The 27,988-nt window shown below is 49.4% G+C and overlaps 1 long non-coding RNA gene across 1 annotated transcript; it reads left to right on the top strand.

Moving 5' to 3' along the window:
• The first annotated feature begins 5 nt into the window (after positions 1-5).
• Positions 6-27,444, top strand: LOC135182725 (uncharacterized). Its single transcript, XR_010305294.1, has 4 exons — positions 6-267; positions 13,139-13,255; positions 17,826-17,935; positions 27,191-27,444. It is a non-coding gene; the product is annotated as an uncharacterized LOC135182725 (long non-coding RNA).
• The last annotated feature ends 544 nt before the right edge of the window (positions 27,445-27,988 follow it).

The following is a 27,988-nucleotide window of genomic DNA, read 5'->3' as shown; positions in this document are numbered from 1 at the left end:
TTTTAGATGCCTTCACCACCTCAGCAACCCATTGTGACTTGGAGTCTCATGGGAGAAAACCAGGAGAGAAGAGCTGCAGGAAAACCAGGAGAGGATTCTGCTCCCATGGGACTTCAGCAGATTTCATCCCACCAGCTTCTGGAACCAAAAGCCAAATGGGCTAGAGAGAAGCATCTCAGGACCATCATCTCACCTCAGAGTTTATACATGTTTCTACTCAGTAGAAGTCATTTTGTGGACCACAATCTGGACAGACTGCCTAGAAATGTAAGTCAAATCTAAGTCATCTGCTGTCATATACATATATATATATATATATCTATATGCAACAACCTGGAGGTATAGATTTTAGCTTCATAGTGGATAGCTCAACAGTGTCCCCTGAAGGATGTAGTGTAAATAAAAGAGGTTAAGAAAAAGGTACAAGATTATTATAAAAACTCTAAACAAACAGAACCAAACAAACCACAAAAAAAACCCCTCAAAACCAAACAACCCCAAACCCAAAATACACCAAAAAAACCATCAGAAATAAAAACCTCACCAAAAGAAAACCCACCAAAAAAAAACCCAACAAAACCCTCAGCAACAGCAAAACAAAACCAACCAAACGAAAGCAGCACTGCTCAGGCCACCCCTTGAGTGTTGTGTGCAGTTCTGGGCTACTCAATTCAAGAGAGATGTTGAGGTGCTGGAAGGTGTTTGGAGAAGGGCAGCAAGGCTGGGGAGGGGCCTGGAGCACAGCCCTGTGAGGAGAGGCTGAGGGAGCTGGGGGTGTGCAGCCTGCAGCAGAGGAGGCTCAGGGCAGAGCTCATTGCTGGCTATAACTGCCTGAAGGGAGGCTGTAGCCAGGTGGAGTTGGGCTCTGCTGCCAGGCAAGCAGCAACAGAAGAAGGGGACACAGTCTCAAGTTGTGCCAGGGCAAGTCTAGTCTGGGTGTTAGGAGGAAGTTGTTGTCAGAGAGAGTGATTGGCATTGGAATGGGCTGCCCAGGGAGGTGGTGGAGTTGCTGTGGGTGGAGGTGTTGAAGCCAAGCCTGGCTGGGGCACTTGGTGCCATGGTCTGGGTGATTGGCTAAGGCTGGGTTCTAGGTTGGGCTGGCTGAGCTTGGAGGTCTCTTCCAACCTGGTTGGTTCTATGATTCTGTGATCTCATTACAAGCCACCATTCCACTGTGTGCAGGGGAAAGGGAAGGAGAGGGGAAGGGAAGAGGAAGGAGAGCTTCTCAGTGACTATCTGGTAGGCACCAAGGTGTCAAAAACGTTGCCAGACTGATGCCAAAGTCATCCAGGTAGAACAAATCAGTCCAGGCACCAAGAGCCACACCAGCATCCCTGGCACTACCCCTTGGTGCCACTAAGCAGAGCTTGGTAGGTGGGCTTCTTTGGGAGCAGATGTTTCTGCAGCATCCCCCTTCAGTCCCTGCAGTGCCTGTGCAGGGTCAGGGTTGCTCTGTGCAGCCACATTCAGCTCGAGGCCGCGATCCTGCAGCGAGCTCTCTCTGCGTGCTGAGAATTCATTGTGGGCATGCAGCTATCAATAACAGCCCCAGCAGGATGAGGAAGTTCCTTCTATTCATTTCAAGCCATTGTGGTTTGTCCTTTTTTTTCCCCCTTCTCTCTTAAACAACAGCATCCATGAGGCTTTCATTTGTTTCCACAGAATAGAAACAATCTGACCACGATGAGTTCAACTCTGCTAAGAGTTTTCTGCAGGGAATCCATTTGCTGAGCCACCAAATCCATTGGCACTTTGCAGCAGTGCCAACACTCGGTAAATATTGGCCAATGTGCCTCTAAGTACCATTAATGAAGTTAATTAGCAACAAAAAAAAGTTTTCAGATGTGAAAAAAAAAAAGCTACAGGCACAGCCACGCTTCATTAAGCCTCAGAAGCTTGAAACAAATCCTAACTGAGTCTCTCAGGGGAATAAAACCACCCCAGCTTCTTCTAAATAGTTGAAATGTTTTAGCAGCTCCACTCTGCTTTATGAGAACAGCATCTAAAGGGTCTTGGCATCCATCTGCAGGCAAACTTTGCTGAAGGAGAGAAGGAAGAAAGAAAACAGAACAAGCGAGGAGTGCTTGTCCAGCATTGTGGGTTGAACGTGAGGTTAGTTTCCTTCTCCTTCAGGAGCTACAATATCTAGGAGGATCCAGAGATGCTGGAAACAGTTTTGGATAATCCCTGTGGTCCAGCAGGCTTCACACTCTCTGGTCAGCTTTGGGACTGGGGTGCTTGTAAAGTTCCTTTGCATCAAATTACCTCCCAGGGACCTCCAGCAGTTAACTGAGACATTAGCACTACTGAACATGAGCAAACACAGCTTTTCTTCTTGAGCACCTTAGCCTCAGCAGGATCCCAAGAAGTCTTCTTGCTCTTCTGCAGGCAGAAGTCTCACACCAGCTGAGCCATGGAGGAGATAACATGGGATAACTTGGGATCATTATAGAATCATAGAATCAGTCAGGGTTGGAAGGGACCACAAGGATCAGCCAGTTCCAAGCCCCCTGCCATGCCCAGGGACACCCTACCCTAGAGCAGGCTGCCCACAGCCTCAGCCAGCCTGGCCTTGAACACCTCCAGGCATGGGGCCTCAACCACCTCCCTGGGCAACCCATTCCAGCCTCTCACCACTCTCATGCTGAACAACTTCCTCCTCACCTCCACTCTGACTCTCCCCACCTCCAGCTTTGCTCCATTCCCCCCAGTCCTGTCACTCCCTGATAGCATAAAAAGTCCCTCCCCAGGTTTTTTGTAGCCCCCTTCAGATCCTGGAAGGCCACAAGAAGGTCACCTGGGAGCCTCCTCTTCTCCAGCCTGCACAGCCCCAACTCCTTCAGTCTGTGCTCACAGCAGAGCTGCTGCAGCCTTCTGATCATCCTCGTGGCCCTGCTCTGAACATGCTCCAGCATCTCCACATCCCTCTTGTCACAGGGGCTCTAGAGCTGGATGCAGTACTTCTAGATGCAGAGCAGAGCAGAGTGGGAGAATCACCTCCCTGGCCCTGCTGGCCACACTTGTCCTGCTGCAGCCCAGGCTCTGGTTGGCTTTCTGGGCTGCAGGTGCACACTGCTGGCTCACGTTGAGCTTCTTATCCACCAGCACCCCCAAGTTCCTGTCTTCAGGGCTGCTCTTCAGCCACTCACTGCCCAGCCTGGATTTGTGCTGGGGATTGCATTGACCCAGCTACAGGACCTTGCCTTGTGCCCACCTCTCCAGCCTGTCCAAGTCCCTCTGGATGGATCCCTGCCCTCCAGCCTGTCTGCTGCACCACACAGCTTGGTGTTATCAGCAAACTTGCTGAGGCTGCACTCAATGCCACTGTCCATGACACCCACAAAGACTGATTCTTTTCTCTCAACCACCAACTTGTGGCTGGCACAGCAGAATTCCCCACAGTCCTGGGAAGCTGCTTTAAGCCATTCTTTCTCCCTTCTGTCTTTGAAAAGCAAAAGGATTTCCTGCTGGAGAGCCACCAGCAAAAGGCAAAACAAAAGAAGGTTCTTGAGATTGTCCAGCAAGACACCTCCTGACCCTCATCTTCTCTTACAAAAGCAGCAGAGTGGCTGTCTGCTCCTCACCTTATGAAACAGAAAGAGAAAGGGAAAACCTTCTGCTCTGCAACACCTCTGGGTACGTGGAAGCTTGGTCTTGCTTTCCCTGCACAGGGCAAACAAAGCCTGCTGCTGCCCTGAGGGAACACTCCCCTGCAGGTGACCTCAGTGCTGTACCCTCTTTCCATTCAGGTGGAGCTGATGGAGCAGTTAAGAGGCATTTAAGAAGGAAAAGAAAAGAGCATAACCTTTTAATAACCAATTTGCCTATGACAGTGCTGCTCAGTCCAACCTATCCCTCTCACATAATTAATCAAGCCCAAGTGCTTGATTTGCCATTGGACTACTTAATGGCATTATGGCAATCTGAGATTGAAACCAGGGCTTTAATGGCCTGGCCTTCTTTAATACCATTACTGCATTAGAGATTTAAGGCAGCACTTAGATGGGGACTTTTCAAAGCAATGGCTGAGATTTGATCTGGGAGGTGATCTGCTGGAGAGCAGTCCTGTGGAGAGGGACCTGGGGGTCCCGGTGGCTAACAAGGTACCCATGGCACAGCAGTGTGCCCTTGTGGCCAAGAAGGCCAAGGGGATGCTGGGCTGTATTAGGAAGAGTGTGTCCAGCAGACCAAGGGAGGTTCTCCTCTTCTTCTACACTGCCCTGCTGAGACCTCGTCTTGAGTACTGCCTTCAGTTTTGGGCTCCCCAGTTGAAGAGGGACAGGGATCTGCTGGAGAGAGTCCAGCAGAGGACGAGGATGATGAGGGGACTGTAGGGCATGGCTGATGAGGAGAGGCTGAGGGACCTGGGGCTGCTTAGTCTGGAGAAGAGAAGACTTAGAGGGGACTTAAGAAATGTTTATAACTATCTGAGGGCTGAGGGTGAGGAGGGGGGGACAGGCTCTGCTCACTGCTCCCTGGGACAGGACAAGCAGCAATGGATGGAAGCTTCAGCACAGCAGGTTCCAGCTCAACACAAGAGGAAACTTCTTTCCTGTAAGGGTCCCAGAGCCCTGGCACAGGCTGCCCAGAGAGGTTGTGGAGTCTCCTCTGGAGGCTTTCAAGTCCTGTCTGGATGTGTTTCTGTGTGACCTGAGCTAGACTGTATGGTCCTGCTCTGGCAGGGGGGGTGGACTGGATGATCTCTTTGGGTCCCTTCCAACCCCTGACATCCTGTGAGCCTGGGATCCTACTGACAGCCACAGCACAACAGCTTTTCTCTTCGCTGCTTCCCAGTTAAAACCAAAATGAGATTGCTCTTGCCCTTGCCCTGTGAGTCTCACTTCCTCCATTGTGATGTCTGAGCTGGATGCAGCAACTATTCCTCTAAAATCAGGGCCTTTGTGCTGCTGTGCTGAAGTATTAACCAAACCTCTCCTCACCTGATAAGCTTCTATCAGCTTCTAACTAGGAGTGAGACTCAATTTCCCCAAGAACATCTCTCCTTAAATGGAAACCTTAATCAAATGCTTTCAGCCTCCTCATTGGTGGCCAGAGCCTATTTTCCAACCATCCATCTTTCTGTGCCAGAATATTAACTCCAGCAAACTGGGGGAGGGGAAATGAAAAGAAAATAACCCAAGAAAAAGAAAACTAGAAAAGGAATTGTGTGGGAGATTAAAGTTAGTTGATTGTGGCAGCTATCACTTTTAGCTCAGCTGGCTGCAGCACTGCTTGCTGCTGTGGAAATACTTTCAGAAGCACAATCTTAGAGAATAGAATCATAGAATCAACCAGGTTGGAAGAGACCTCCAAGATCATCCAGTCCAACCTAGCACCCAGCCCTGGCCAATCAACCAGACCATGGCACTAAGTGCCTCATCCAGGCTTTGCTTCAACACCTCCAGGGATGCTGACTCCACCACCTCTCTGGGCAGCCCATTCTAATGCCAGTCACTCTCTCTGCCAACAACTTCCTCCAGCCTAAACCTCCCCTGGCACAACTTGAGCTCCTTTCAGCTCTCTATCATCCTCATGGCCCTTCTCTGGACACACTCCAGCATCTCCAATCCCTCTTGGAATAGTGGCTCCAGAACTGAATGGAGTACTCCAGGTAGGGTCTCACCAGAGCAGAGCAGAGGGGGAGAATCACCTCCCTGGCCCTGCTGGCTGTATTTTTCCTGCTCCAGCCCAGGCTCTGGTTGGCTTTCTGGGCTGCAAGTGCACACTGCTGGTCCACCAGCATCCTTCAGAATCCTTCACCAGAATCATTTACTGAATTACCTTCCACAGCCAGGCATCAAAGGAGAAATCAAAACAATAATCAATTGAGAAAGAGGCAATGGGAAGCTAACAAACAGTTCTCATCCTTCTATTCCCCTGGGCAAAGCCTTTATTCCACTGAAATCAATGGGAATAGAATAGAATCAATTATGATTTATTGCTACAGTCAGATCTCATTGTGGTGCATTAAAGAGGTGGTGATGATTTCAGGTCTTCTCTCTCAAAAGGCTACAAACACAATAACCCCTTCAGCAAGCATCAGATGTCAAACACCAAATTGTTTCTAAGGGAACTTAAGAAGCATCACAACACAAATCAAACTGCTGCCTTTCCCAGTTTTTATCTAGTTTCCTTTTGGCAAGCACTGGTTTCTCAACACAGGCTAAGCCCAGCTCTTCCTCCGTGTAGAATTAGAGAATCAGTCAGAGGTGGTAGGGATCACAAGGATCAGCCAGTTCCAACCCCCCTGCCATGGGCAGGGACCACTCACACCACATCAGGCTGGCCACAGCCTCTTCCAGCCTGGCCTTAAACACCTCCAGGGATGAGGCTTCCACCACCTCCTTGAGCAACCCATTCCAGGCTCTCACCACCCTCACGCTGAAGAATTTCTTCCTAACATCCAGTCTGAATCTGCCCATTTCCAGCTTTGTTCCATTCCCCCCAGTCCTATCACTACCTGACAGCCTAAAAAGTCTTTCCTCAGCTTTCCTGTAGGCCCCCTGAATATACTGGAGAAGAGGACGCTCAGAGGTGACCTCATTGCTGTCAGCAGCTGCCTGCAGGGAGGCTGTAGCCAGGTGGGGTTGGTCTCTTCTGCCAGGCAGCCAGCAATATAACAAGGGGACACAGTCTCAAGCTATGCCAGGGGAGGTCTAGGCTGGATGTGAGGAGGAAGTTGTTGTCAGAGAGAGTGATTGGCATTGGAATGGGCTGCCCAGGAAGGTGGTGGAGTGGCTGTGCCTGGAGGTGTTGCAGCCAAGCCTGGCTGAGGCACTTAGTGCCATGGTCTGGTTGATTGGACAGGGCTGAGTGCTAGGACTGAATGAGCCTGGAGGTCTCTTCCAACCTGCTCAATTCTATGATTCTATGAACAAGGTCACCTTGGAGCCTTCTCCTCTCCAGACTGAACTCCAACTCCCTCAGTCTCTTCTCCTAGGAGATCCACTGTAGTCAGTTGTGAGGACAAGGTAGTCACACCAGCCTGAGTTAGGCAGAGTGTGTTGCATCTGGAGCATAAATCAACTTGGCTTTGCTGGTTTCCTTCCTTGATCACACACCAGATAACAAGCAATGACTCAGGATTACTCCAAGAGTAGCTGTTGCTGGTTCACTTTGTTTTCCTCATGGTTGCCTTGTCTGTGTTTGCACTAATCATGCTCCAGGGTAGCTAGATTTAATGATGGAGTCATCAGAAAGTGGCAGTGTCTTTTGTGACTGCTTTGTGACAATATAAGCCAGCTGATGTATTGTTCCTGATATTTTGCTGCTTATATCCTTAGCACGGATGGTACAAAGAGATGAAAGCAGCACTGTCAAGGGGAGGTTTTTTGACTGCAGCTGATTTTCCTCTTTGCCATCAGAAGAGATTATGTTAAACTAGCCATGCTTGGGCTGGAGGTACCTTAAAGACATACTGCAATGACAAAAAGCATTACCAGCATGAGGATGCAATTGCCTTTCATGGGAGCTTAGCTCCCAGGTATGAGTGATTGTTTTAGGGCAGCAGCAGTGACAGGCTGGGCCAGTTTTATCAGTTGGAAATTTCCCTCTGTTTTCATTTGATTTATTTTAATGGAAAACATTCTCAAAATGCTGGTGTAAGGGCTTTGTATATTGAGCATTTTTCTTTGCTGGAAGCAATGTGTCAGGACGTTGAAGTCCATCTGATTGTAAGAACTAGGCAATGACTTTCACAGAGAGAAGGAAGGTTGTGGCTTGGATGACCTGAGAGCTGTTCTCATCAGCTTTTTGCTTGTCATAGAATCATAGAATCAACCAGGTTGGAAGAGACCTCCAAGATCATCCAGTCCAACCTATCACCCAGCCCTATCCAATCAACCAGACCATGGCACTAAGTGCCTCATCCAGTCTTTTCTTGAAGACCCCCAGGGACGGTGCCTCCACCACCTCCCTGGGCAGCCCATTCCAATGGGATATCACTCTTTCGGTGAAGAACTTCATAGAATCAACCAGCTTGAAAGAGACCTCCAAGATCATCCAGCCCTGTGCAATCATAGAATAGAATCATAGACTCAACCAGGTTGGAAGAGACCTCCAAGATCATCCAGTCCAACCTAGCACCCAGCCCTAGACAACCAACCAGATCCACACCTGCAGGCACGGTGACTCCACCACCTCCCTGGGCAGCCCATTCCAATGCCAATCACTCTCTCTGACAACAACTTCCTCCTCACATCCAGCCTAGACCTGCCCTGCTACAACTTGAGACTCTGTCTCCGTGTTCTGTTGCTGCTTGCCTGGCAGCAGAGCCCAACCCCACCTGGCTTACAGCCTCCCTTCAGGTATCTGCAGATAATAATGAGGTCTGCCCTGAGCCTCCTCTGCTGCAGGCTGCACACCCCCAGCTCCCTCAGCCTCTCCTCACAGGCCTGTGCTCCAGGCCCCTCACAAAGGAAGCAAATAAGTCTGCAGGGTGCTGAGGGTGTGTGGACAGAGGGGACTTTCAGATAAGCCTCTTGTCTGCAGGGACTTAGGCTGGTCCATCAGCCTTGTCTCCAGAGCATATCAACTCTGATCAGTACCTGCTGTCCATGGATGCTCTGGAGCAGAAAGCTGTCCACAGTGGCAGCAGAAATGGAGAGTGATCAGGAGCTGCTGTGAGTGATCAGTTCTGCATATAGGTGGAACATGCAGTGTAAAACCAGTATGGTTTGTGAGGACTTTGTTGAAGCTGGGAGGGGCTTCCCAGCACACATAGAGATGTCTGCCTCCTGTCAAATGAGAGCTGATGATGCTTGAAAAGATTCTGGGAGGCAAAATAAGTGCATAAACTTGTACAAAGGTTCAAGCTGAAATAAATTAATGAAGAATTTTAGTCCCTTAGGTGATTTCATTATTTGAAGAGCTGAGTTTGTAGCATCATAGAAACATAGAATGGTTTAGGTTGGAAGGAGCCTCAATGATCATCTAATTCCAACCTCCCACTAGAACAGGTCACTCAAGGCCTCATCCAACCTGGTACTCAACACCTCCCTGTGAAACCTGTGCCAGTGTCTCACCACCCTCACTATAAAGAACTTCTTCCCCTTGTTTATCTCTGCATACTGCTTACAGCATCTTCTCAAGCATCTCCATCACACACTTGAGGACAATTTTTGGTGTGTGCATGGCTGGTGGAGGGCCAGGGCAAGTTTAGACTGGATGTTAGGAAGAAATTCTTCACAGAGAGAGTGATTGGCATTGGAATGGGCTGCCCAGGGAGGTGGTGGAGTCCCCATCCTTAGAGGTGTTTAAGAGGAGGCTGGACGAGGCACTTAGAAGGGTTAGGTGATAGGTTGGTCTCAATGATCCTGGAGGGCTCTTCCAACCTGGTTAATGCTGTGGTTCTGTGAAGCTGTTTTTCAAGACAGTTTCACAGATGAAGAAGGCAGAGTATGAAGAGCTGTGTTCATAGGACCATTAAGATTGGAAAAGACCTTTGAGATCCTTGAGTCCTACTGTAACCCAACTACCATGACCACTAAACTATCTCCTGAAGCATCACATCTACATATGGATCTTGAACACCTCCAGGGATGGCAACTCCACCACCTGCCTGGGCAGCACCACATCTACCTAGGGTTCTTGAACACCTCCAGGGATGGCAACTCCACCACCTGCCTGGGCAGCACCACATCTACCTAGGGTTCTTGAACACCTCCAGGGATGGCAACTCCACCACCTCCCTGGGCAGCACCACATCTACCTAGAGTTCTTGAACACCTCCAGGGATGGCAACTCCACCACCTCCCTGGGCAGCACCACATCTACCTAGAGTTCTTGAACACCTCCAGGGATGGCAACTCCACCACCTCCCTGGGCAGCACCACATCTACCTAGAGTTCTTGAACACCTCCAGGGATGGCAACTCCACCACCTGCCTGGGCAGCCTGTTCCAGCACCTCACCACTATTTCAGAATGCAGAACAAGTCAGCATCAGGGAGAAAGCAAAGACAGCCTTGGGCAAGCTTTCTTAGTAAGAGAAGTCTCAGGTTAAAGCCTGATGTGCCTTAGCTGCTAGAGGTATGTATGCCCCACTGGACTTTCATCTGGCAGGAGAGGATGAACTTCTATCCAAAATGAGCTGTTTCTTCTCTGTATTGAGCTTCATTTGTTAAACCCAGTGCCAAGCTGGGGTCTGATTATGGAGAAATACCCTTAGATAATTAACCCCAAAAAACTTAAAAGCCTGCTTTTTACTGACAGATTAATTGTGAGAAGGAAAAGAGAGAGAGACACTGAGGCCTTGAGCAACCTGTTCTAGCAGGAGGTGTCTCTGCCTATGGTGGGGGATTGGAACTGGATGAGCTTTGAGGTCTCTAAACCTAAACCATTCTATGACAGCCTTTTGAGGAGGAAATGGAGTTTGCTTTTCCTGCAAGCAGTATCTTCTGAGTCCTTCCCTTTTCAATTAAGAACAGCAATCAGGAAGGCTGATGATTACTTGTGGTTTGCAGCTCTCAAACACCAGAGAGCAAGGAAAGATTGACTTTGCTGCAGGATGCTAGTTCTGAGACTTGGTTCTGTGTCAGTGAATTATACATTTAATTCTGAATTAAATGAACCATTACATGGTCAATATTGTACACTTAGAGAGCTGTAAAACTCTCAAGTAGAATTAGCAGTAAAAAGAAGAGAAGTTATCTAATGAATATGGAGGTGGAAGAAGGGTACACAACTTCTCTGTGCTTGCTGGTTTGTTTTGTGAGCAGTTGTTCTCTTCTTCCTTCTGCTGTGCTTAGTTCTCTTGGGCTCTGACATTGCCACATGACAGCCTTCAGCAAACCCAGGTATGGTCCCATATAAAAGTTCAGATGGTGGTAAGAGAGGCAGGAACCTGCTGGAAAGAGTCCATCCAAGAGCCACAAGGATGACTGGGAGACTTGAGCATCTGCCCTGTGAAGAGAGACTGAGAGCCTTGGGGCTGTTTAATCTGGAGAAGAGAAGGCTGAGAGGAGACCTGATCAGTGTGTACAAATATCTGAGGGGTGGGTGTCAAGTGGATGGGGTAAATCTCTTTTGGGTGGTCAGCAGCAATAAGACAAGGAGCAGCAGCTACAAATTGGAACACAGAAGATTTCACCTCAACAGGAGGAGAAACTTCTTCACAGTGAGGGAGACAGAGCACTGGAGAAGGCTGCCCAGAGAGATTGTGGAGTCTCCTTCTCTAGAGGCTTTCCAAACCCTCCTGGATGCATTCCTGTGTAGACTGCCCTGGCTGATCCTGCTTTGGCAGGGAGGTTGGACTGGATGATCTCTGGAGGTCCCTTCCAACCTCTAAGGTTCTGTGATAGCCAGCTGACTGTCCTGCCACTGTCACTACAATCAGCTAACCAGAACTTTCTGGGGGGTATTGATTCCTGCTGAGCTGTAATGCAGACAGTGCCTCTGTGCAGAGTGTGTTCTGATGGAGAGATGTTTTGGAGCTACATCATGTCAAAACTGTTCTTTGCAATTAGAGATCAAATGCAGCAGTTTATCTCAAGGGTTACACTGGCTTCCTACAGACTTCTGATGGGATTCTGGCTGACTCCTACTAGAATCATAGAAAGGTGTTTTGGAGAGGTGGTAATGTTTACAGAAAGGAGGAACAGTCTGGGAAGTGGAAAGGTTGAAAATTGCATTTAAAGCTAGCAAGTGGCAAGATTAGACTGAAGAAATATTGATTCCTTTCATGTATTCCTTAGAGTGGGTGTGGAGGACATTAAGGGCTGAGACTGATCTTGATGAGCACAGTTTGTTCTGCTAGAGCTCCTCCTGGGAGCAGTGACCTTCCAGCTCAGAGGTCAGCATCTCATCTTGCCAGCTCCCCGTGGGCTGTGCTCTTCTGCTCATTTTCAGTGTCTGCCTGCTGCCAGAGTATTTGAGCATCTTCCACCTTGAGCTTAACAGACATGAAGCTGTTATAATATTCAGGATGTTGCAAGATTCAGGATGGTGCTGGCTCAGCCCTCCAAGACAAAACTCTACTCAGTGCTTTTGGAGGGGAGCAAGGAGGCTGGGAGGAGCTGCAGGAACAGTTCACATGAGGAATGTCATAGAATGATAGAATTGGAAGTGACCTCAAAGCTCATCTAGTCCCAACCTGCACTGGAGGCAGTATTGGTTTGCATGAAGCAGGTCATAGAATCACAGAAACATAGAATGGGTTAGGTTGGAAGGGAACTCAAAGCTCACCTAGTCCCAACCCCCCACCATAGGCAGGGACACCTCCCTCTAGAACAGGTCACTCAAGGCCTCATCCAACCTGGTCCTGAACACCTCCAGGGAGGCTGTGGAGCACAGAAGCACAGAATGTGATCAAAAGATTCTGTGCTTCTGTGCTCCACAACCTCCCTGGGCAACCTGTGCCAGTGTCTCACCACCCTCACTGCAAACAACTTCTTCCTAACATCCAGTTTCAATCTCCCCTCTGCCACTTCAAACCCATTCCTCCTCATCCTGTCATCACAAGTCCCTGTCAATAGCAGCAGACTAACCACAAATCAGGATTTGCCAATGGCCAATGCACTAATGCATGGCTTGGTAAGCAAAGCTCTCTGTGACTCTGAGTGTATTTGTGCATGTGCAGTGTGTTTAAGAGGAGGCTGAATGAGACACTTAGTGCCATGGGGTTAGTTAATTAGAAGGGTTAGGTGATAGACTGGGTTTGATGATCCTAGAGGTTTGATTTGCCATTGGAATGGGCTGCCCAGGGAGGTAGAGTCACTGTCCTTGGAGGTGTTCAAGCAAAGCCTGGATGGGGCACTTAGTGCCATGGTCTAGTTCATTGGCCAGGGCGGGGTGCTAGGTTGGACTGGATGAGCTTGGAGGTCTCTTCCAACCTGGTTGATTCTATGATTCCAGCCTGGTTGATTCTGTGATGTGTGAGGCTTAGGGGTGCACCATCTCATTTCTCTGTATCTCAAGTCTCCACCACCAGGAAACAGTTAATACTCTCTTTGGTGCTATGCTGGAAATGCCATTCATCTGCAGGCTGGCATCCTAAAGGCCTTTTAGGATGACATGTGTCTAAAGGCAGCATTAAATGCCCACATCCTCTCTACATTTCATACAAGCTCTTTTGCAGAGGGAAGCTTTTGGGATGGGGGGGAAATGTGTTATACAGCTTGTCTCTTCTCATCCTTTTAACAGACACTTCCAACAATGGGATGTTTCACCAGAGGTACACCCACAAGAGAAGGAGAAGGAAGGGGAATGCTCTAAATACATCTTTTCCCAGCAACAAAGAACAAAAAAAGAGAGAATGAAGTAAGTGTATCTTCTGAAACTTGTATTGCAACTTTTCTTCTTGATCACACTGTACAAATCTCATTTGTTTCAGTGGAACCCCCCAAGTGTAACTTCAAGGAGTGTCTGACTTAGGCAGGATCAGAGCAGGAGGCTCTGGAGTAGAGGCTGGCAGGATGCCAGAGGGGGGTTTCATTCCCTGTGGCTCCATCTTTGTTTTGTTTCTGGGGAGGAGATTGAAAGGGAAAAAAACCTACAAAACATTTCATCAAGCAGACCACTCACCCCAGCCATAGGCAAAAGCCTATTCTCCAGCTCCTGTGATAAAACAAACACGCAGGGCACTGACCTAAGGGATCCTCTTGACAGTGGAAATCTGGGGCATCACTTTATGTGCTACAAAATTAAGTCTAGTAGACAGAGACAAGAAGTGACATTTAAAGGAGGGGGATTTCTGTTTGAAAGGTGGTGGGGGAAGTGTTTCACTGTGCTGCCTGCTGACACACGATGCATCAAAGCGGTGCTGCTCTCCAGCTCCCAGTGCAAATCACAGCCTGAGCTCTGCTCAAGCATGGCCACAATAAATCTCTGTGCAGTATATCAACCAGTGGATTAAATATTCACCAGCAAGTTATCATGGCTTGGTTACACAGCTGCCTGATCTCAGTGGGAGTTTTGGACAGAACCACCTGAGAAGTTTAGTCAGGCAGCTGTGTAAGCAAGCCATAGTGTGTAACCAAGACGTAGTCTGGGTTTGGGGCCATGTGAATCCCTCTGGGGGGTGGAAGATGAGGTAATCCTGAGTACCAATATAGGCTGGGAAGTGACTGGCTTGAGAGCAGCCCTGAAGGAGAGGGACTTGGAGGTGCTGGTGGACGAGAATGTCAATCTGAGCTGTCAGTGTGCTCCTGCAGCACAGAGAGCAGCCAGAGCCTGGGCTGCAGCAAGATGAGTGTGGGCAGCACAGAGGGGGAAATGATCCTCCCCCTCTGCTCTGCACTGGTGAGACCCCACCTGGAGTACTGCATCCAGTTCTGGAGCCCCTATTCCAAGAGGCATGTGGAGATGCTGGAGCATGTCCAGAGCAGGGCCACGAGGATGCTCAGAGGCTGCAGCAGCTCTGCTGTGAGCACAGACTGAAAGAGTTGGGGCTGTGCAGGCTGGAGAGCAGAAGCTCCAAGGTGACCTTCTGGTGGCCTTTCAGTATCTGAAGGGGACCTACAAGAAAGTTGGGGAGGGAGTTTTTAGGCTGTCAGGCAGTGACAGGACTGGGGGGAATGGAACAAAGCTGGAAATGGGGAGATTCAGACTGGATGTTAGGAAATTGTTCATCATGAGGGTGGTGAGAGCCTGAAAGGAGTTGCCCAGGGAGGTGGGGGAAGCCTCATGCCTGGAGGTGTTTAAGGCCAGCCTGGATCATAGAATCATAGAATCAACCAGGTTGGAAGAGACCTCGAAGATCATGAGGCTGTGTGCAGCCTGCTCTAGGGTAGGGTGTCCCTGGGCATGGCAGGGGGGCTGGAACTGGCTGCTCCTTGTGGTCCCTCCCAACCCTGACTGGTTCTGTGATTCTATGAACAACCCAAAGGCTTAAAGCTAAACCAGCAATGCTTACATGGAAAGATTTCTGAAGGTTTGGCAGCTGCAGCCTGCCAGTGCAAACACAAGTTTTAACAGCACAGTGACTAAACCCTATGTTGTATTTCTGGTAGCTGCTGCCCATGCATTTGCTGATGTATTTAGTTTCTAGGTTCAAGGCTAGAAGGCCTTTACTCATCACAGCTCTGAATCTAGGGTAGGATGTCCCTGCCCATGGCAGGGGGTTGGAACTAGATGATCCTTGTGGTCCCTTCCAACCCTGACTGATTCTATGACTCTATGAATGCTCCTCTCCTGCAGCAAAGCCTGGCACCTGACTTGATGAATAGCTGCTGGTATTAATCATCAGAGGGGACCAGTTTCTCCTCTGTACATTTATCTGAACAATTGCTCTCTTTGTGGAAGCTTTTAATGGCTCTCTCAAGTCTTTCTCAACCGTGACACATAATGCCTGAAATTCAATGGCAGCAGCAACTGAAAAGGACAAAGACCAAGATGGAAACATAATTGCTGTGTAGCAAAATACAATGCTCTGGTAACTGAAACTCACAGGGGATGGAGCATCACTTGAACCTCACCAGGCCCTGGGGTTGACAGTCCCCTTCCTCACAGCCACCCATGCTCTCAACCTGCTCTCCTTTCCCCAGACTGAATTGCTTTGCAATTACTGGCTAGGAAAGAAAAAAAAGTGCTGTGATGATGTGGAGATGAATGGCATCTCTGAAACATCTGTCCCTGGAGTTTACAGGGAGAATGGCCTCAGTGCTTCTGTCCGTGGCATCATGATGAGGGGACAGGAGGGCATGGCTGATGAGGAGAGGCTGAGGGACCTGGGGCTGCTTAGTCTGGAGAAGAGAAGACTGAGAGGGGATTTGAGAAATGTTTATAAGTATCTGAAGGCTGCCAGGAGTTGGGGGGACAGGCTCTGCTCACTGCTCCCTGGGTTAGGACAAGGAGCAATGGGTGTAAGTTGCAGCAAAAGAGGTTCCTCCTCAACACAAGGGGGAACTTCTTTACTGTGCAGGTCCCAGAGCACTGGCACAGGCTTCCCAGAGAGGTTGTGGAGTCTCTTTCTCTGGAGCCTTTCAAGGCCTGTCTGGATGTGTTCCTCTGTGATCTGTGTTAGTATTGTCCTGCTCTGGCAGGGGGGTTGGACTGGATGATCTCCTTGGGTCCCTTCCAACCCCTAGCACCCTGTGAGCCTCTGATCCTGGTTTAGCAATGACACGTGGAAATTGTGGCTTTCCCCACAGCACTTTCTGGTCTCTGTTTTTGCAGTGCTCTTGCTGTCACTCCTGAGACAGGTAAAACATTTTCTCACAAGAGCTTCTTACAGCAGGAGGTGTCCAGAGACCTGCAAACACACCACAGCTCAAAACCCCAGCTCAGCAGTTCTACAAAATGCAACAAGTGCACTTCAAAGTGCCTCAGTCCTGCTGCTTTTGTTCTTGCCAAGCCCTCAAGCGTTGGCAACTGGATATTGAACCCAACAAAGCCAAGTCTTGCCAAAACCTCTTTTGTCTGGTACAGTTGCAGCTTGTGTTAAACACAAAGCCTCTTCTGCAGAAGGTTAGGCAGAGTTGGTGGCAACAAATCCTGGCAGCAGCTTCTGAGCTATTAGTGGCCTCTCTGATTGCCCTGTGTGCTGGGTTCCTTTATCTCACTTGCCAGAGGACCAGTGGAGCTGTGGTGTTAAAGGACTGTGTGATGGTTTGGGTGTTACCTGGCCCCCCCCCACTCTTGTGTAAATCACCCAGACTAGACTCAGCAGAGCTGGAAATTAGAATGGAGCTTTATATTTACAGCTTGGCACAAGATACCAGCAGGTATTTACAACATCTACAGCTACAGACAGAAATAGACAAGCTAAAAAGGTAATGCAGAAACACAGCAGCCCTCCCAGAAACCAGAGTCCCCAGGAGGGGCTCCCAACCACTCTTCCACCTCTGTTCCACCCCTCTACCTTATCCCAGAATTTGACTTGTGTTCAAGGTGAGTTTGGAGAATTGGCCAGGGGGGTTAGGAAGCAGAAGGATTAGCTACACAGACAGCAGGTTAGGGAGAGAAGGGAGGCAGACAGAGCCAAAGAGAGCAAATCTGTTATCTGTGTTATTACTGCATCCAGTTCTGGAGCCCCTGTGACAAGAGGGATGTGGAGTTGCTGGAGTGTGTCCAGAGAAGGGCCACAAGGATGCTCTGAGGGCTGCAGCAGCTCTGCTGTGAGCACAGACTGAAAGAGTTGGGGCTGTGCAGGCTGGAGCAGAGGAGGGTCCCAGGTGACCTTCTTGTGGCCTGCCAGGATCTGAGGGGGGCCTACAAAAAAACTGGGGAGGGACTTTTTAGGCTGTCAGGTAATGACAGAACTGAGGGGAATGGAGCAAAGCTGGAGGTGGGGAGATTCAGCCTGTACTTAAAGAGGAAGTTGTTGAGCATGAGAGTGGTGAGAGGCTGGAATGAGTTGCCCAGGGAGGTGGTTGAGGCCCCATGGCTGGAGGTGTTTGAGGCCAGGCTGGCTGAGGCTGTGTGCAGCCTGCTCTAGGGTAGGGTGTCCCTGGGCATGGCAGTGGGGTTGGAACTAGGTGATCCTTGTGGTCCCTTCCAACCCTGACTGATTCTATGGTCTATGTTTGTGTTCTTGTTTTTATCCATCTCAGCAAGCCTGTGAGTGCAGCAGACATCAGCACTGTTTCCTTTTTACAACCTATCATCTAATCCTTGTCACCAAAACATTCCAGCTAGCTTCAAACTAGCACAGACTGATCAAATCCAAAGCACACAGTTGATAAGCTACTGGCCCCTTCTTCTCTTCCCATAGTTTATGTTGCACAACATCATATTTCTTTCTGCTCTGCATCTTGAGAAGGGAGATCAATGCCATGGAGAATTTTAAACTGGCTCACACAGCAGAGCAGATCTCATTACCTGCAGACCTCAGTGTACCTCAAGGTAATTCCCTGCCTTACATTACTGGAATTTTTTGCATCTTTCCTAGGAACTAAGTATTGATCCCTGGAAAATGAACAACAATGAAAATGAAATACAGACAACTGCAATCCCAATGGTCCTATTGGAGGATGAAATGCTTCATTAACACCTCACGAGGTGAGTGGAAGGCAACTTTCCCCTTTCAGCACTGGTTCATGGTATCCTGAAGGGAGTGGGTTTTAAACTTCCCAGGCTTAGTCTACAACACAAATTGCTGTAACCACAACAGCTGTACATTGAAATTGTTCTTTCACAGAATCACAGCAACATTCAGGGTGGCAAAACCCCTCAGGAGCACCAAATCTAACCTACAACCCTGCTCTACCTTAAACCACAGCCCTAAGCACCACAGCCAAACCACCCTGAATCACATCCAGGCTGGCTGACTCCACTGCCTCCCTGGGCAGCTCATTCCACTCCCTGACCACTCTCTCTGTGAAAAACTTCTTCCTAATGTCCAATCTAAACATCTCCAGCCTCAGCCTGAGGCCATTCCCCCTTGTTCTGTCTCCAACTACCTGTGTCTCCAATTCCCTTTCCACAATGTCCCTTCAGGTAGCTGTAGACAGCAATGAGATCTCCCTCCTCAGCCTCCTCTGTTTCACACTCACCATCCCCAGCTCCCTCAGTCAATCCTCATAAGATTTGTTCTCTAGGCCCTTCCCCAGCTTCCTTGCCCTCCTTTGGACCCACTCCAGCACCTCCACATCTCTCTTGTATTCCTACCACCTCAAGACAGTTTTTCTACTTCGAAATGCTTGTATCATGTTCCAGTCTAAATCATCAATAATTTAATCTTAAATGAGAGAAATATAAACCATCACAGAAAGCATAATAAGCCTGATGAAACCAGGTCATGCCATAAACTAAACCAACATAAGTCCATAGACCTCTTAAACTGATGGGGCACTTAGTGCCATGGTCTAGTTGATTGGTCAGGGCTGGGTACTAGGTTGGACTGGCTAAGCTTGGAGGTCTCTTCCAGCCTGGTTGGATTCTGTGATTCTATGATTCTTGGCTGTGAAGAACCACATAAAATTGTTGGATGTGACCTTCAGCTTTGAGGTTTTGACTGAGATAAAAGCTTCTCAATCTAGCAGAGGTACTAAATCTACCTGACATTTGAATGTTGCAGAACCTCGCAGTCTCTGTTCATGACTAGGCTGGCCAGCTGAAAGTGAGCCAGCAGTGTGCCCACTGGTCAAGGATGCCCACAGCATCCTGGCCTGTATCAGGAGAAGTGTGGCCAGCAGGAATGGGGCAGTGATGCTGTCCCTGTACTCAGCCCTGGTGAGGCCACAGCTTGAGTGCTGGGTTCAGTTCTGGGCACCACAGGATAGGAAAGACATTGAGGGGCAGGAGGGTGTCCAGAGAAGAGCAAGGAGTCTGATGAGTGATTTGAAGGCCATGTTGCACAAGAAGCAGCTGAGGGAGCTGGGATTGCTTAGTCTGGAGATGAGAAGGCCAAGGAGAGATCTTATTGCTCTCTACAGCTACCTGAAAGAAGGCTGGAGTGAGGCTGGGGTTGGTCTCTTCTCCCAAGTAACAAGCAATAGGACCAGAGGAAATAGGTTTGAGTTATGCCAGGGGAAGATTAGATTGGACATTAGGAGAAACTTCTTTAGTGAGAGAGTGGTGAGGGGTTGGAACAGGCTGCCCAGGGAGGTGGTGGAGCCACCATCTCTGAAGGTGTTCAGGAAGCTGTAGATGTGGTGCTGCAGAACATGGTTTAGTGGTCATGGAAGCTGAGTTACAGAAGGATTTGATGATCTTAAAGGTTCTTTTCCAACCTTAATGATTCTCAGATTCTTCTATTCGTTTAAGAAAGCATGGGAAGAGGAAACAGCAATAAGAGTGGCTCCTGCTCATTGCCATGGGGCAAAGGCATCTCTGAAAATGAAGCCCCTAAGTCCTATGCAAGTCATAGCTTGCACATTGGTGCCTACACAGAGTGAGTGGAAGCAGACTGAATTGGTGTGATTCTGGAGAGTGCACTTGATTGCTAGTGAGGAACCCAATAGAATGTGTCTCCAATACTGGTTTAGGTGCAGAAGGAAGTGTAATGAAGCCCTAGAAACAACCACTCAGTATGGAGACTGGAGCTAAGCTAGAGTCTCCTATCATCTTGTCTCCCATGACTGCAAGAGAGGCTGTCCTACCTTCTCCTCATCCATTGACACAGGGTGTAAATGATGCTTGGATCACATCTGTTCTCCTGAATGAGAGAATGGGAGGCTGAGGAAGCTGGGATTGGTTAGCCTGGAGAAGAGGAGGCTCAGGGGAGACCTTATTGCTGTCTACAACTACCTGAGGGGTGGTTGTGGCCAGGAGGAGGTTGCTCTCTTCTCTCAGGTGGCCAGCACCAGAACAAGAGGACACAGCCTCAGGCTGTGCCAGGGGAGATTTAGGCTGGAGGTGAGGAGAAAGTTCTTCACTGAGAGAGTCATTGGACACTGGAATGGGCTGCCCGGGGAGGTGGTGGAGTCGCCGTCCCTGGAGCTGTTCAAGGCAAGGTTGGACGTGGCACTTGGTGCCATGGTCTGGCCTTGAGCTCTGTGGTAAAGGGTTGGACTTGATGATCTGTGAGGTCTCTTCCAACCTTGGTGATACTGTGAATGTTCCTCTTGGAAACACCATCTCAGGGAGAATATGGATCCAGTTATGGATTTGGCTTCCTAATGCCCAGAACAATCTCGTTCTGCCTTTCCTGCCAGGTTTCTAATTGACTATTTCATCCAGCTAGAGACTGATGACACCTGAGACATCAATGGTGGTGTGTAAATATCTATCTCATAGAATCAGGGTTATCTACTTAAGGCTTCTGAGGTTTCTAGTTCACTTCTGAGAGGTCCATGCCGAGTAACTCAGACTAATGCTCTTTGTCAGTTGGCTTAAATTCCTCAGCTAGGAACCGCTTAGGGGGGCTGCAAATCCAGGAAGGTTGAAAATGGAGGCAGTCAATAGCCAGACAGTGTCAGTCAGTCAGAAGCTGTTAGTGTCTGACAGAAGAAATATCAATAGCTGCCATGACTGATGGGGAGCGAAGCAAATACCAGCCCCAAACACAAAGGAAGCAAACAGGATTTGAAGGCTCCGTGTTGCAGCCATTGGGAGATTTCTCATTTCCTTTTGGAGCTGATTGGATTTCACTCCTCAGTGTAATCCCCTGAGCCAGGCACTCTTTACACTAAAGAGAGGAAGAAGTCAATAAATACAAAGTGGTCCTCATGGCAGCACCATTAACACGGTGCCCACCTGGATAGAGCTTCCGCCAGCTGCTGCGGAGGGCAGTGGAGATCACCTTCCTCTTCCTAAGGGATGCCCTGTTAACAAGGTACCCATGGCACAGCAGTGTGCCCTTCTGGCCAAGAAGGCCAAGGGGATCCTGGGCTGTATTAAGAAGAGTGTGTCCAGCAGAGCAAGGGAGGTTCACCTCTCCCTCTACTCTGCCCCATTGAGACCTCATCTTGAATACTGTGTTCAGTTTTGGGCTCTCCAGTTGAAGAGGGACAGGGATCTGCTGGAGAGGGTCCAGCAGAGGGCTAGGAGGATGATGAGGGGATTGGAGGGCATGGCTGATGAGGAGAGGCTGAGGGACCTGGGGCTTTTTGGCCTGGAGAAAAGAAGACTTAGAGGGGATTTGAGAAATGTCTATAACTATCTGAAGGCTGCCAGGAGGGGGGGGACAGGTTCTGCTCACTGCTCCCTGGGACAGGACAAGGAGCAATGGGTGTAAGTTGCAGCAAAAGAGGTTCTGCCTCAACACAAAAGGGAACTTCTTGACTGTGCAGGTCCCAGAGCACTGGCACAGGCTTCCCAGAGAGGTTGTGGAGTCTCCTTCTGTGGAGCCTTTCAAGGCCTGTCTGGATGTGTCATTGTGTGATCTGTGTTAGATAGGATTGTCCTGCTCCAGCAGGGGGGTTGGACTGGATGATCTCTTTGGGTCCCTTCCAACCCCTGACATCCTGTGAGCCTGGGATCCTGTGAACATGTAAGGAGAAAATAAGGAAAGGGTAAAGTGATTTGATTTGATTTTTTACCTTCAGCACAGAAGGAAACTATGTGTAATTTAAATGTTTATTTTTTACACTCCCCACTCCTCCTCCCCAAATAATTCTTTTTTGTCCACGTTCATCTGCTGGTGTTTGAGATTCTGAAGCATTAAGCCACTTGAAGTCACAGATAACAGAGAATTCTCAGCTGGGATCTGGGTCTTCAACTTCTGCCAGGCTATAAATAAACATAGATTTATTTACATATTTATCACATTCATTTTTTCTTTGCCTAGGTTGAAAACATTGTCAGGTCTTTCCCATGGTGTGGTCACACTGGCAGCAAGGTCATTCTAAGGAATACAGAAAGTCACAGAGACATTTCCCAGTGCCACAAATGCATCAAATGAGGAGTGGGAGGGGAATAAATAAAGAGAAGGCAACCCTTGGGGTCTTGGTGTGCACTTGCAGCCCTGAGGGGAGGGACTTGGGGGTGCTGGTGCACGAGAAGCTCAGCATGAGCCAGCAGTGTGCACTTGCAGCCCAGAGAGCAACCAGAGCCTGGGCTGGCTCAGGAGCAGTGTGGGCAGCAGGACAAGGGAGGTTCTTCTGCCCCTGTGCTCAGCACTGCTCAGGCCACACCTTGAGTGCTGTGTCCAGCTCTGGGCTCCTCATTTCAAGAGAGATGTTGAGGTGCTGGAAGGTGTCTAGAGAAGGGCAGCAAGGCTGGGGAGGGGCCTGGAGCAGAGCCCTGTGAGGAGAGGCTGAGGGAGCTGGGGGTGTGCAGCCTGCAGCAGAGGAGGCTCAGGGCAGAGCTCATTGCTGCCTGCAGCTGCCTGCAGGGAGGCTGTAGCCAGGTGGGGTTGGGCTCTGCTGCCAGGAACCCACAACAGAACAAGGGGACACAGCCTCAAATTGTGCCAGGGGAGGTCTAGGCTGGATGTTGTTAGGAAGTTGTTGTCAGAGAGAGTGATTGGCATTGGAATGGGCTGCCCAGGGAGGTGGTGGAGTCGCTGTGTCTGGAGGTGTTGAAGCCAAGCCTGGCTGAGGCACTTAGTGCCATGGTCTGGTTGCTTGGCCAGGGCTGGGTGCTAGGTTGGACTTGGATGATCTTGGAGGTCTCTTCCAATCTGGTTGATTCTATGATTCTGATTCTCTGTGGCCTATATTAGTCTGTGGAAGAGCAGTTGGGATAGAGGTTGGAGTACGCTGAAGACCATGCCTGCTGCCTCAGGGATATTTAAAGAAACTGCAGGTGGAGAAGAAAACAAAGGAAAACATGAGTCCACACCTACCCAACTGCTGTTTAAAATGTGCCTTTTCCAGGCATCTTTGGTGAAATAAACCCACCAGAACCAGGAGCTCAGCTCTTGGAGGGGCAACTATGCATGAGTGGCACAAACCCGAGCAGGAGGTTTTGTGCAAGAGCAAAGTAACCAAAGCGTAAAAAGGCAACTTGTGGCTTTTTTCCAAGGCCTTGTTTCTCTCCTGATGTGGCTTGGAAGTGGTTTGATTTTCCCAGAAATCCCAGGAAAGGCTGCTTGCATCCTTAGCTGCCTTCCAGCCAGTGAGGATTTCGGGGCACTGCCAGACACATCCATCGCAGCTGGGGCTTTGGCTCACGTCAGAGCAGGTCTTCAGTATAACCACACCATGTCCTGAGTGCCTGCTGCCTGGCTTAGGGCTGGAGTGAAGTAGCTGGCTGGCTACCTGGTGTGATGAGAGCAGGAAAAGCTTGGCTAACCCTTGGCAGCACAGCTCTGAGCAGATTGTGCCACATGGCATGACAAACTGGAGCGCACGCTGGCGTGTTTAACAAGGACAATACAGGCAGTGCCAGGAGGAGTTATGTTGGGAACAAGTGATGCAACTTTTTGTTGCTACTTTTGCTTTTACACCTTCCATCCAGCCTTTTGACCAAGCTGCTGCACAGAAATGTGAGAAACTGGAGGGGTGAGGACATGAGAAACGTGTTATTTGCTGGAGGGGTGAGGACATGCTGCTATTCCGAGCAGGGAGGAGCAAGGCAGTCACCAAGGCAGCATGCAGAGCTCTGACGAGTTCATATGTTGCCATCAAGCATGGGTGGCAGAACCTGATGTCTTTGAGGGCACATCAGCAGGCTGAGCAGCAGCATGAAGCCATCTCAGAGTGGAAATCATTCTCTAAAAGACTGGCACCTGACATCTGGTTTGACAGGGTATGAAGCATCATAAAGGTGCATTTGTGGCCAGGAGGGGCAATGCCATTCTGGGGTGGATTAGAAGGGCTGTGGCTAGGAGGGTGAGAGAGGTTCTCCTGTACTTCTGCTCTGCCCTAGTGAGGCCACATCTGGAGTACTGTGTCCAGCTCTGGGTCCTCTAGTTCAAGAGGGGCATAGAACTGCTGGAGAGAGTCCAGCACAGAGCCACAAAGATGATGGAGGGAATGGAACAGCTCTGTTAGGAGGAGAGCCTGAGGGAGCTGGGGCTGTGCTGCTGGGAGAAAAGGAGATTGAGAGATGACCTCAGCAATGGTTATCATTATTGGGTGATGCCCAATGACAGGACAAGGGGCAATGGGTGGAAGCTGAGGCATAGAAGTTTCAATAAACAAGAGGAGGAATTTTTTCCCTGTGTGGGTGACAGAGCCCTGGCACAGGCTGCCCAGGGAGGTTTGTGGAGTCTTCCTCTCTGGAGATATTGAAACCCACCTGGATGTGTTCCTGTGTGATCTGGTACAGGTGATCCTGCTCTGGCAGGGGGGGTTGGACTGGCTGAGCTTTGGAGGTCCTTTCCAGCCCCTGGCACTCTGTGATTCTGTGAAAGCTCCCCCATAAATTAAGAAATCTTAGAGATGTGCTCAGAGATGTTCAGGAGGGTTTTGATGCAGCAAAGACTTAAGAATTTTTACCTCAAGTAGTTACTCTGATAAGAGCTGCTCCAAATGGCTGTGTGAGATGAGAGCAGAGGTCAGCCTAATGTTACATCTCCTTCCCCATCACAGCCAAAATCAAAAGCCATGCTGGGTGCCACCTAAGAGTCTTCCTGAAGCACAAACTCAAGTACATTGGCTTTGCACTTAGAGAATCACAGAAACATAGAATGGTTTAGGTTGGAAGGGACCTCAAAGCTCAGCCAGTTCCAACTCCCCACTATAGGCAGGGACACCTCCCACTAGAACAGGTTGCTCAAGGCCTCATCCAACCTGGTCCTGAACACCTCCAGGGAGGTTGTGGAGCACAGAAGCACAGAATGTGATCAAAGATCACATTGGGTGCTTCTGTGCTCCACAACCTCCCTGGGCAACCTGTGCCAGTGTCTCACCACCCTCACTGCAAACAACTTCTTCCTAACATCCAGCTTCAATCTCCCCTCTGCCACTTCAAACCCCTTCCTCCTCCTCCTGTCATTACCAGACCTTGTCAGTAGTCCCTCCCCAGCCTTCCTGTAGCCCCCTTCAGACACTGGAAGGCCTCTCCAAGGTCTCCTGGAAGCCTTCTCTTCTCCAGGCTGCAGAGCCCCAACTCTCTCTGCCTGTTCTCATAGCAGAGCTGCCGCAGCCCTCTGAGCATCTTGGTGGCCCTCAGTGCTTGTTCACCCCCAGGCTCAGACGCTGGCCAAACAGCAGGGGACCTGTATTAAAAGCTGGGGGCTCTGCAGTACCAAGGTGCCTAAGCCAATCACAGCCACTGAAATCCAGCAGGCCTGGCATTTATTTGGTGTTTTGATAAATCACAGATCTGGGGGGCACCGAGGGCCAGATGTTTAAAGCTGTTGAGCTGTTTAACTCTCATTGATTTGGGTGTAATTGATTTCAGTGGGAGTTAGGTGCCTGTATTGCCTTCCACTTTGGGCCAGTCCCCCCTCTGATTGCTGTACCAATTAGACAGGAGAGCTATTTATCAAAAGCCCCATTAAATAGAACAGGCAGTGCCCAATTACAGCTAAATTACCAGTTCAGCCACCCTGCTGGCTCAAGAGGAGGGGTGGCTGCTACTGTCACACTGACATCACCACTGACAGGGAGAATCTCTTCTCTTGTATCCCACTTACAGTTAACACTCACCCAGGAAAAGCCATCCTGCTTCCTCCATTAGCCCATGGTTCTGCACCAGAACAGATAGGAGCCTCCTTAGATTTTATGTCTTTAAACAAACTGTGTAAGTCTGACAATCAGCTGCTGTTAGATGCTCTCTGAGATGTAATTAGCATTAAAGAATCTGTTCCCACCTCTGAAAAAAATTATTTAAAAACATTTTCCAAGTGCCAGGTGCTGCACTTTGGCCACAACAACCCCATGCAGAGATACAGGCTGGGGTCAGAGTGGCTGGAGAGCAGCCAGACAGAGAGGGATCTGGGGGTGCTGATTGATACCCACCTGAACATGAGCCAGCAGTGTGCCCAGGTGCCCAAGAGAGCCAGGGGCATCCTGGCCTGCATCAGGAATGGTGTGGCCAGCAGGAGCAGGGAGGTCATTCTGCCCCTGTACTCTGCACTGGTTAGACCACACCTTGAGTGCTGTGTTCAGTTCTGGGCCCCCCAGTTTAGGGGGAACATTGAGATGCTTGAGTGTGTCCAGAGAAGGGCGACGAGGCTGGGGAGAGGCCTTGAGCACAGCCCTACGAGGAGAGGCTGAGGGAGCTGGGATTGGTTAGCCTGGAGAAGAGGAGGCTCAGGGGAGACCTTATTGCTGTCTACAGCTACCTGAGGGGTGGTTGTGGCCAGGAGGAGGTTGCTCTCTTCTCTCAGGTGGCCAGCACCAGAAGGAGAGGACACAGCCTCAAGCTGTGCCAGGGGAGATTTAGGCTGGAGGTGAGGAGAAAGTTCTTCCCTGAGAGAGTCATTGGACACTGGAATGGGCTGCCCGGGGAGGTGGTGGAGTCGCCGTCCCTGGAGCTGTTCAAGGCAGGACTGGACGTGGCACTTGGTGCCATGGTCTGGCCTTGAGCTCTGTGGTAAAGGGTTGGACTTGATGATCTGTGAGGTCTCTTCCCACCTTGGTGATACTGTGATGAGGCTTTCTTACCCTCCCACCAGGTCACTCTGACACCACAACAGACCACTGGTGTAATGGATACTAGGGAGAAAAGCAGGTTGGACTCAAGCCTAAATGAGTGGGGCTTACATAATTAGAGGGTGAAAGAAAGAGAAACTCCAACCAGAGATGTGGTCTTTTCAATGTTTCCAAGGCAGCAAGTGGCTGCTTCTCATACAGCATTCACCACCATTGTGTTTGCAGTTCTACAGCAGCAGCTTCCCCCATGGGGAGGAGGGGAAAAAAATCCCCACTCTTCTGAAATAACAGAGAGAAAGTTTGGGACATTGTGCTCCACATGAGTAGCTGTGGTGATATCTTCAGTTATTTGACATCATCTTCTGACATTCCACTCCATTTCCAGGTGAGTCATTTGTAATGCTGCGTACAAAGCATCCTGGAGTCATGATCTTTGACTTCTACCCTGCATCTAATACTGCAGATCACTCAACCACGATGAAATCAGCTGCAGGAAAGACACAGAGGCCCATGAGGATGTGAAAGATGTGAGGCTGCTTTGTCATTTATTGCTCCATATTCCATATGCTTGTCTGATTGGTGGAGGGGAAGGTCCATTTGTTAATGCAATGCTTCATGTGAATTGCAGGCAGCTAAAAGAAAAGAAAGAAAGGAAGAAAGGAGGAAAGGAAAGGAAAGGAAAGGAAAGGAAAGGAAAGGAAAGGAAAGGAAAGGAAAGGAAAGGAAAGGAAAGGAAAGGAAAGGAAAGGAAAGGAAAGGAAAGGAAAGGAAAGGAAAGGAAAGGAAAGGAAAGGAAAGGAAAGGAAAGGAAAGGAAAGGAAAGGAAAGGAAAGGAAAGGAAAGGAAAGGAAAGGAAAGGAAAGGAAAGGAAAGGAAAGGAAAGGAAAGGAAAGGAAAGGAAAGGAAAGGAAAGGAAAGGAAAGGAAAGGAAAGGAAGGGAAAGGAAAGGAAGGGAAAGGAAAGGAAGGGAAAGGAAAGGAGGGGAAAGGAAAGGAGGGGAAAGGAAAGGAGGGGAAAGGAAAGGAGGGGAAAGGAAAGGAGGGGAAAGGAAAGGAGGGGAAAGGAAAGGAGGGGAAAGGAAAGGAGGGGAAAGGAAAGGAGGGGAAAGGAAAGGAGGGGAAAGGAAAGGAGGGGAAAGGAAAGGAGGGGAAAGGAAAGGAGGGGAAAGGAAAGGAGGGGAAAG

This window comes from Pogoniulus pusillus, chromosome 17, assembly GCF_015220805.1.
Source record: "Pogoniulus pusillus isolate bPogPus1 chromosome 17, bPogPus1.pri, whole genome shotgun sequence".
Lineage (NCBI taxonomy): Eukaryota > Metazoa > Chordata > Aves > Piciformes > Lybiidae > Pogoniulus > Pogoniulus pusillus.
This window is presented reverse-complemented; position numbering and strand designations above follow the sequence as displayed.